Source organism: Lagenorhynchus albirostris, chromosome 11, assembly GCF_949774975.1.
Source record: "Lagenorhynchus albirostris chromosome 11, mLagAlb1.1, whole genome shotgun sequence".
In the NCBI taxonomy this organism is placed as follows: Eukaryota; Metazoa; Chordata; class Mammalia; order Artiodactyla; family Delphinidae; genus Lagenorhynchus; species Lagenorhynchus albirostris.
Genome location: NC_083105.1, coordinates 79,346,967 through 79,357,103, shown reverse-complemented (window position 1 = coordinate 79,357,103; position 10,137 = coordinate 79,346,967). Strand labels below are relative to the sequence as shown.

At 42.9% G+C, this 10,137-nt stretch overlaps 1 pseudogene; it reads right to left on the bottom strand.

Annotated features, from left to right (window-relative positions):
- Positions 1-5,286: 5,286 nt before the first annotated feature.
- On the bottom strand, positions 5,287-6,457 carry LOC132529795 (post-GPI attachment to proteins factor 4-like; annotated as a pseudogene).
- Between the last annotated feature and the right edge of the window lie 3,680 nt (positions 6,458-10,137).

The window sequence follows — 10,137 nt, the reverse complement described above, 5'->3', positions numbered from 1 at the left end:
AAAGTAACACACCATTGTAAAGCAATTATACTCCAATAAAGATGTAAAAAAAATAAGTAAATAAAAAAAAGAAAAAAGGAGAACAATAACAAAGAGTAAAAAATAAGATGAGAAAACTCACAGATATGTTAAAAAAAATTAAGGTATAGATGAAACTACAGCTGCAAGGTAAAACAGAATGACAATATCAAAGAAGAGGGAAAAAGAAAAAGCTGGAAAAGGCCCTGGCTGTGGGGGGCGTGGCTTAAGAAGGGGCAGGGTTTATGGGGTCGGGGCCTATGCTTAAGACCCACAGGGTTGGAAAACGTACTGTCAGAGGGCGGGCAGGACTTAGGCTCAGTGCATCAGAGAGGCCCAGAAGTGCCTCTGGCTTTGGAGCGTAGAGGACTGGCCCCGGAGCCCAGCAGTCTTCCTGAGGCCCAGGTGGGTGGGAGAAACACCAGCTGTGCTCCCTCTTTATCCTCCAAGCTTCCAAGGGTCCCCCCAGGTGTGGGAACTCCTCCCTCTCCCAGCCACCCCTCAGGGCGTCAGTCAGTCCAGCCTCTGCTTCTCCTCCCTCCACACTCCCCCCACATCCTACCTGGTCGCTAGGGGGTTCCTCCCATCTCCTTGGACATTGAGGTCCAAATGAATATTTTTAGGTGTTAAAATGATAGGACAGATACAATTTTATATTCAGTTTTCATTTTATCAAGTTTTTCAAAGTGTTTTAATAAAAGGAAGAAAAGTGCTTCCAGTGGTCAATCAAACATGAAAGAGCTGGTAATGAGGCTTGCCTGGGACTTGCATATCTTCTGTACCTAGCAACCTATAAATAAAAAGAAAAGAAAATCAACTTCATCTAATAAATTATTTCCTTTGATTTAAACCAGAGATTTTAAACCATATTTATACTGAGTGGATGAAAGCAGGCAAATAAAGCCCAGCAAAAATTCCTGCTCTTCTAGCCATGAAACTTTTGGCTTTTTCAAAGTTACCCATTAGCCACCTGCATAAGATTCACTGCCAGCCAATAACCTGCGAATATTCAGGAAATATCCTGAAGCCAGCCAGGAAGGTGTACTGAAATCAGAAGCTTCTGTCAAGTGTAACAGGTGCATCAGTGTACAAGTGTGAGTGCTGGAAGGACAGAAACAGCCTAGAGGATTATAGTCAAAGGATTGTAGTCAAGTCCTTCTGCTCTTTAGACAAAAGTGAGTGAATAAATGAGCCTACACTGTATACTTAGTGGAGCTGGAATTTCATGGTTATGCGTATTGTGCTGTGTATCATTTGACCATTTGTCCACTCATCCCACAAACAGCAGCTTCTTGGGTAAACATTAATGTCAATATCCCAAAAAGTGTATGAAAGGGAGCTAAGAAGTATGTTAAAGTAGCTTGGGACAATGAAGGAGCTAGAAGGAGAGTGAAAAATGTCTCCTGGGGAGCTCTCAGGGAAACCAGCATTGACCCCTGGGAACTGGTGTTAGGTCAAGTCAGAATTTGGCATCTTCACCAACGATCTGGAAAAGAGAGTGAATGGCTCATTAATAAAATGCACAGTTGAAGTGAAATGATCGATTGGATACAAGAAAGTAGAGAAATCAGTGATGTTGGTAAAATGAGATGCAACTTATGGAAATGCTTGCTCATCTGTTAGACAGAAAATCAGCATCTGAAACTCATTTAATGGGAACTATCAGTTGGGAAAGCACCACTACCAGCAGAGGCCTGGAGGTGATGCTGGGAAGAAAATTAGACAGGAGATGAGAGGCTGAGCAGGCATGATTACAGTGTCTCTCTCTGGAAAGACCTCACGACAGCCGGCTTGTGTCCATGTGCTTCCCACAGGTCCTGACACCAAGCCACAGCCTCTGAAATCCACTCTGCTGCTGCCTGGTGGCCAGCCTGTCCTCTGCCTTCTGGTTCTGGCTGGGAAGATGGCTCCATGAGAGCTTCCACTTACTGCTCTGCACAATGAGAAGTTGACAGTATTCAACATTTTGGTGCTTTGGGGCCAGAATCCAGACCAAGGACAGAGGTGTGACTCAGACCCAGGACTGAAGGTTAGGAGTGTTGCTGGGTAGACCTGGGAATTGCATCCTGATCTCTGGCCTATAGCTGATTATGAGTTTTCTGAGATAAAGTTGGAACCAACCAAAACTCAAACTACTTTTCATTCCAGAATTTGTAGGAAGTAGATCACGAAGTCTCTGCTGTTTGCTACTGTGCATTACATTCGTCAGCTGATGGGCAAACCCTAATTATTCTGAATACATTTGCATCTGGACTCACACTCGTAGCTTTGTGCTGACCTTGCTCCCGTTGGTTCCCTTATTAGTGGTCACTCTGCTGAGCTCTTGCAGAGACCACTGCTTGTTAGTTGAGAACAGCAATGTTCGCTGTGAGGTGCAAAAGTGGAAAAAAAAACCCACTATGTTAACCTCATTAATATGTATAAATTCTCTACTCAATACATGGAGTAAGAATCATTGCATTCCTAAATTTTTCCAAATCAAGTTAAATTTGCATGCATTTTTATCGAAGATATTTAATATCTTAATTTACAAGAAGGTTGAGGGATATATTCAAATCCAGAGAAATGAAGGAAGGCCTCTGGTCTATTTTTTTTTTTTCTCAGTGAAAGAGGTACATTTATTTGAGCTGATAAGTCTATGCAAATACACTCAGTCACAATAGGGAGCTTCTTAGGCCTGACAATAACTTAAATTCTGAAAAGTATGCAGGACTGTTAGAGACCTTCACCCCCATGGTAAACTATGTCCCTGGATATTGGAAGGGGACTTTAGTTCTCCCCTAGCTCCCTGCTCAGGATTAAATGAGAGACTTCAGCTTTGGTGTAAAGCTGTCAGCTGTCCTAATCCAGAATAACATACACAGTTTGGACTCTAGGAATGAGGGACAAAAGGGAGGGTGATCTAGAAAGTGGGTAGGGACAAAAGTGGGTAGGATTTCCGCTTCTGCAGAAAATGTCCAAGGATGGCAGACTCTAGTTAAGATCAATGGGGGAAGATGTCTTAGTGTGTAAGTAGAGAAATATGACAAGGCAAAGATGACCTTAGCCATCGAGAATGAAGGAGTCAGGGGAAGGGATGTCTGTGTGCAGTAGACAACTGAATTAGAAAGAGCAGAAATGGAAACCAGCAATGATTCTGATCTAGGGCTTGGCTAGCTTAAATGTTCTGTCATTGGACACAAACTTTTCACGAAGAGATCCAATCATTAATGCAACAAACTCAAATGAATTCTAGGTTGAGAGTGGTTCTCTTCTCAAACATGGGGCTGAACCAGTTACTGGGAGAGGAGGGACGGAGGGGTGGAATCTGAGCATCTCAATAAGTCATCTAGTAGCTCTGGACACTTTGGACATTCCTGGGGGATATATAACAGCTCACTATAACAACACAACACATACTGAAACCTGTTTGTTCCCCAAGACCAACACCACAGTGAGTTTTTACCATCTTAGTTTACAGAGACATTATTTAGCCCAGGTTACAAATGGATTTCACAAAAGAGAATTTGATTACATAGATATTTATAAAAGGAATGTGGTTAAGAAAAACGTACAGGGGCTGGAAGTCAAAAAAGCTACTACATTCCAGTCCTCTCTGCTGCTGTTCAGCTGTGTGAAACTGAGGAAATTCTCTAACATCTCTGGGTCTGTTTGTTCATCTATAAAGTGTGATGATGAACCCCTGTTACTCCCTCAGTGTTCTCAAGCAGATCCCAAGATGGTAGCTCACTGTGGAAACTTAAAAGCAAACATAAGATGTGGCACTGAAACAAAATGGACAGCTGCTTGAACTCTAATATAATCAACCATCCCCACAAAGGGACTTGTTGGCCACTGGCCAGTAAGTATTGTCAAGTGACATTTACTTGTAACTTTTGAGAAGAGTAATTTTCAGATGCTAGTCTTGAAATAAGCTCAAGAGGAGCCTCAGATCATTTCCAGTTTGAATGAACAATTCTTATTTTGGGTTTGGCTGGAGGGGGGGGCTAGATGAAACTGAGCTGCATATCCTTCTGAAGTCACAAGGAAAAGCCAGCCTTTATTCTAGCAGTGTTTGGTCTGGAACAGCTGCTCCATAGGTGTCAGCCCTATGCCCCATATCATACTTTAAATAATATCACTAATACTTTATCCAAAATACACTTGAGTTGTATATGCTTACTATAGGAGAGAAAAGAACTAATATTCACCAAGTGCCCTCTGTGAGATAAGCACTTGCTAGTGTTTTACATACATTCTGTCATTTAATCCTCAAGGCAATTTCAAAGGTAGATATCACTGTCCCCATTTTACAGGCGACAAGCCTGAGATTCAGAGTGCTTATGACTTGCCCAAGTTCACACCACTAGGACATGACAGAGATCTGAAATAAAAATTCAGGTCTTCTGACTTCAGTCCATGCTTTTTTCTCCTATAATATCATGCTGCATAGAAGAAAAAGAAACGAAGGTGAGTGATTAGCCAGCAAAGTTAGGGAAAAGGGTACGCTATTAGTAAAGAGCTCACCCATTCTATATTATTCTGCAATGTCCAACTTTCAAGGAATCAGATTATGATAGAAATCTTCAATATTAAATCATTACTAAACATAAGCAATCCGTCCTTGATGATCAAGAAGGTGCTTTCAGATCTTTCTCTGCCTTAAAGTTCTCATGAACAAAATTGATTATCAGTGCACTACAAATGTGTGGAAAAGAAAATGCCAGGTAACACCTGCAAGATGCTGGGCACTGTGTGGCTTTTTTCCACTTTTATCATTCCAGGTCAAGGAAACAAATAGAATCTATCAACATGGTCCTGCCTCTTGGGACATATAGTCTAAACATACATCCATTCTTATTCCCAATGAGAAAGAAATCATTGCAAAAGAATCTCACCTTTCACCAAATTCTACCCTTAAAATCCTAATCCAGTCATATCACTGTGCACAATATTTTTGGCAGTCACAGACCCTATCGCGAAGCGGATCAATAAACAATCATAGAATTTAAGTGGTATTTAAATGCCCCTCATTGGGTGGGTCAGACTTCATGAGGCAGCGTGGCTGTGTGGAGGGCCAGAGGTCTGGACTCATGGTGAACAGCTTGTTTCTGCCAGAGAGTTACCAAGGCCAAGGTGCTTGACTTGCCTGTTCTTCAGTCATCCCAGTACCTATAACCCTAGCAAACTTAAAGCAATGAAATATCTACAAGCAACTATGTCCAAAGAAAGAGCTCAATAGTTGCATCTCCAAGAAGTGGCCAATTCAGAAAGACATTTCTTGGCAAGCTAGAGCAGACTGGGTTGAAAGTTGTACCGAAGCCTTGAGAAGAGCCTGATGTGTTTCACAAGATTGGGCTCCACCACATAGGCCCGCTCCCCCTTGGCCCTCAACAGTGAGAACAGTGCCATGTTCTTGCGGAAGCCCTTGTGGCAGTACACCTGGGACAGGTAGGTGAGGGTCCAGCGGGCCACCCGGGCAGGGAAAGGTATTGCCGGGGTGCAAAACTGTGAAGCAGGGACCACGCTGTACAGGGAAGGACACAGCTGCCGCAGCTCCAGGAAATAGTGCCAACCCACCAGCTTTACCTGACCCATGCTGTACAGAAAGAAGAAGAGCATGACGGGTTAGCTAAACCCCGGCTGGCTGGCAAACTGCATATATATCCAGGTTAGTAAGGGCCCCAGCAACATGCCGACACCAACCCGCTTCAGGATCTGCATGGGCTCCGGGTGATATAGTGCTGGAGCCTCGCAGGGTGATAGAGCTTTAGATAAAGTGCATATCTGAGGTGCAGCTCAGAGGCCGAAGAAGGTGCTCCAAGACTGGGAAGATCTGCTCTTCTGAAACGGGGTCATCTTCCACCATCAGGATGTAGTCTGGGTTGTAGGTCTGCAGGGAGGATTCCAGACAACAGATGTAGTCCTGCTTCTCTTTCTCAAACGAATTGGTCATCCTCCGTGCCCTCGTAGCTGTTGGCCACAGAGACGTACTTGGACAGCAGCTTGGCATCTAAATGGCTCACGCTCCACTCCACGTTGCACAGGAAAAGTTGGTGCCCCTCGCGCTAGGGGCCTCATTGTTGAAGGAGCTGATGAAACTGGGACATGACCTGCAGGACATAGTGGAAGCCAGGTTGCCTGTCCACTGTGATGATGGTGATGACCAACCAGGGGCGGGGAGTGGCCTGCCAGACGACGGGCACCGAGCCGTTGACAGAGGGCAGCGGAGGGCAGCTTCACCCTCTCTCAAGCTTTGCTGCAGGAACTCTTGGTTCGTTCGGTTCAGATGCCAGTGGCGCAGGTAGAAGTAAAAGTTCAGAAGCCAGTGACAGGCCAGGGCACCCAGCAGACCAAAGGTCGCCACCGTTAAGATGAAGAGCTGGACAGCAGTGCTGCCCCAGGAGAGCTTCCTCAGCCTCCGGAGGAGCAGGGCAGCTGGAGAGGTTGAAATACTCATGAGGTCAACTTCTGGTCAGGTCTGGTCCCAAGAACAAACCATCCTGGACCACAGGCCAGAATCAGTGCAAGTCAAACCTGGACTCGCACGCGCCCAGCTCGTGCCTTTCTGTCGGCCTCACGGTGCCACAGAAGCAGGCGAGGGGTAGGGAAGTGCCCTCACTGTGACATTCAGTCATCCCTGCACGGATGCTGGCCCTGGCTGTGCGGGGGACACCCTTCTGGGGTTCCGGCAGTCCTCCGGCAGGAAGTGGCCAACGCCACGAGTAAGGCCGCAGCGAAGCCTCTGATCTTGAGCCCATTATGATTGCCACCCAGAGGATCACCTGATATTCACGGTCCTGCTATTCTGTGAACATGTGGTTTGGCCATTGGTCCTACTGAGACTTTCAAGGTGGCAGGACTGTGGGTTCATGCCCCAGGCATCCATGGACCATGCTGTTCAAATCCTGCACCTCCTGAGAATGGGCCAGATAGGTCCACATCAGTCAAAACCTAGGATTAGAAAAAAAGGAAAAATAACTGGTTTGCCCCTTCTCCTTCACCTTCTTGAGCCTAAGCTTTAAAGAGGCTCCTAACCCTGCCCCCAAATAAGGGGACGTTGTTCCTCTAGAACAGCAGCCTGCTCACCCTCTTGAGCGGGGAAAGAGAAAACTTACTCTCTCATTGTTTAGTAAACGTCTCCATTGTTTCATCCTGCCACATGGCTGTATATGTAGACTCTGAGCTTAAGGCTTATGATTTTTAAACCCTAAGAAAATAGATTTTTCAGGGTAAGATCTGGTTCACTGTTTAACCAAAGTTATGTTGAAAGAAATTATTTTATTATTATTTCTTAAGTCACTCAGATAGCTAATTTTAAGTTTATGGTTATTTAACGTTGGGAAGAAGCAAGGAGTACTGTGTGAACGTGAATATAAAATACATGCCAAAGTTTAGTTTGCCAAAGAAAAAATGTCAATGGTAGGCAAAATTCACATAGTTCTATGCATTTTAAATCAGAAAGTATCCAAATGGGTTGTGGACTTGGATGTGGCATTTCAGGGTTAAGGTTACAATTAATTGATTACTATTACAAAACTAACTTGGGGAACCAAGATCCCACTGGTAACCCTTCACATCACTTTAGTCCAGGCCTCCTTATCCCTCTTTAGGACTCTGAGTCCAGGATGCATATTCCTTCTTGTCTTGTGACATAAAGAGACCCAGTTTTGAGGCTCAGCCCTCTAGAATGCAGTGGTGTGGACGACGCCCCCATGAATTTCAGACAGTCTGGCTCAGCTATGATGGGCTTAACTGGGGAGGAACTTTACCTTGGTTTGTAGCTGCTATTGGAGCTAGAGCCATTGTTTGTCAAATCATGACTGGATGACCCCGTCCAGCTTTTAAGAGAAAAGATCTGACATTTCCCAACCCCTGCAGCCTTTGCTTCCATTGTTCATGACATGAAGCCTCCACTCTGGCCAGACAGGAGCCCAGTTCTCTGATTCCTGCTCCAGTGGTCTTTCCTTTGGGGCCATCACAGCGGCTGCTGCCGAGATTACATTTAATGTCACCCTCAGTTAACCTGACAGGATCCAGCTCTCCCAAACCCCTCCTGGACTGAGAGAAAAGAAGAAGCTTAAGGCAGGAAACAGAAAATGGCCTTTATGTTCCTGGCTTTTCCTGCAGGTAAATCTCTCAGAAAATTGCTGTTTTATTGTTTCCAGGCATTTGGCTCATATTATACCAACACAAGCCTGGAAGGCTCTGTCAGCCCATCTATCAGCTTTTACAGGGTGAGGACTTCTGGAAAACATGAAAACCACTCAACAAATTGGAAATGTTAATGACATGGCCCAAGTAAACACCAAATCTTGGACATTTCCTTCCTGTACCTTTCTCCAGCTAAAAATGATATGAAACACTATTGTGAAGGGAACTTTTAAAAAACATATGTGAGTGTGTGTGTGTGTGTGTGTGTGTGTGTGTGTGCGTGCGCGCACACACTCAAAGGGGAGAACCTAGTCAAAACCACGGAGAATTTCCAAAGGAAATGAGCCATTCTTTTTCTTTCTGGAAATTGGACTGTATACAATCCAAACTTATTACAATTTTTACTGCAGTAATGGGTCATCAGATATTTTCCCCTATGTAACTGTGTTATTATTTAATCATTTATTAGTTTTTCTCCACACATCTGAACAGCATGAGTTGTCCAGAAAACAGCATCGATAATTTAGCTGAAAGATAAAAACCCTGTCTAAGTTTGGACTACACTGAGCATTTTTACAAATATTTAATGGGTAATGAGCTGCTATTTCCCTGAATAATATCCACCATCACAAGGTAATGAGACAGACTTCCCCTAAACTGCTTCTGGTGTACATTGCATATTAGCAATTTTTAAATGCCCTGGCTTGCCATTTAGACTTTAAACCACTCCTTGGCAAGTAATCCAAAACCCTGGATTCCACTGAGGAACACAGCAGGAAAAAATTGGGAAAGACTGAGTAGTAACTATGCTGTCATTGTTACTGCAGGTTGTCATAGTCACTTTTGATGCGTTTACTCCAATAAAAGCAAATTTTATCCTCATTCTGTAATGATGTGCCTGGATGTTTTGTTCCTATAAGATTCCCTGTCCACCGCAGACACAGTGAATCTCTTAATTGCTCCAATGCAGCCACAGTGAGCATGTGCCAGAAAAATAACAGAAATAGAATTTCACGCAGGCATTTGGAATTGACTTCAGCTGCTGTAATTGTAAACTAAACACTAGTTGTTGTTTTAAATAAGTTGTCTAAGTTAATGTGGCATTACTGTTCCATACATGTTAAGAAGTTGATTTTTAAGTGTACATTCACACTGTGCTTGGGAAGCTTTCAGCAAATTGTCTGTAGACCTAAAGAAATGTGTATGTTTTATTTTCACTCAGAAGAAAAGAAAAAAATGTATTTTTATTTGTAAAATTATTATTAAAATCAGGTTGTAAGAAGTTTATAAGGATATTTTACTCAGAATATATGGCACGTGTGGTAGGAACAAAGAGCTACCAAGTGATAAACGTCTAAAAGCTGCTATCGAAATGAGATCAAAGATTTTTTTCCAGTTCCAATCACCCATCAGTAAGTGGGAAAAGGGATACTCTCAGGGAGTGAATATATCTGTAGTTTGAAAATGTTCTTCCCATTAAGATGCAAATTTTATTAAAGATGTTGGTAAACAACCTCTTTCAAAAATGAATTGGAGTAATTATAGATAATATCTTCATTTGTTCATTATTAGGTTAAACCTTATGAAACTAATATTTTCAAAGGTCAAAATTCATCAAATATGGGAAATTTTTCTTATGTTAAGCCTAATTTTTCTTCTTTTCATTTATCATTATGTATATCTTTGCTACATGTCAGTATTTGATCTGGATTTATAATAAAATACATATATAATAAATCCATAGCACAAACGACGGGAGAACAAGGGCTGTGTAACAATATGGGAGTGATCATTGTTTTGGAAATTCAGTCTAAGGGCAACTTCCACAATTGAACAGAAAATCTAACCCAGAATTTCCTGGAAGCCAAAACAAAACTGGAACAAAAATTATATAACTCCTACCTAATAAAAATACATAGATATTCATAGATGAAAGTCAAACTTCCTAGCTATTAAGAAAAATATATCAAGTTTTCGTATGAGGTA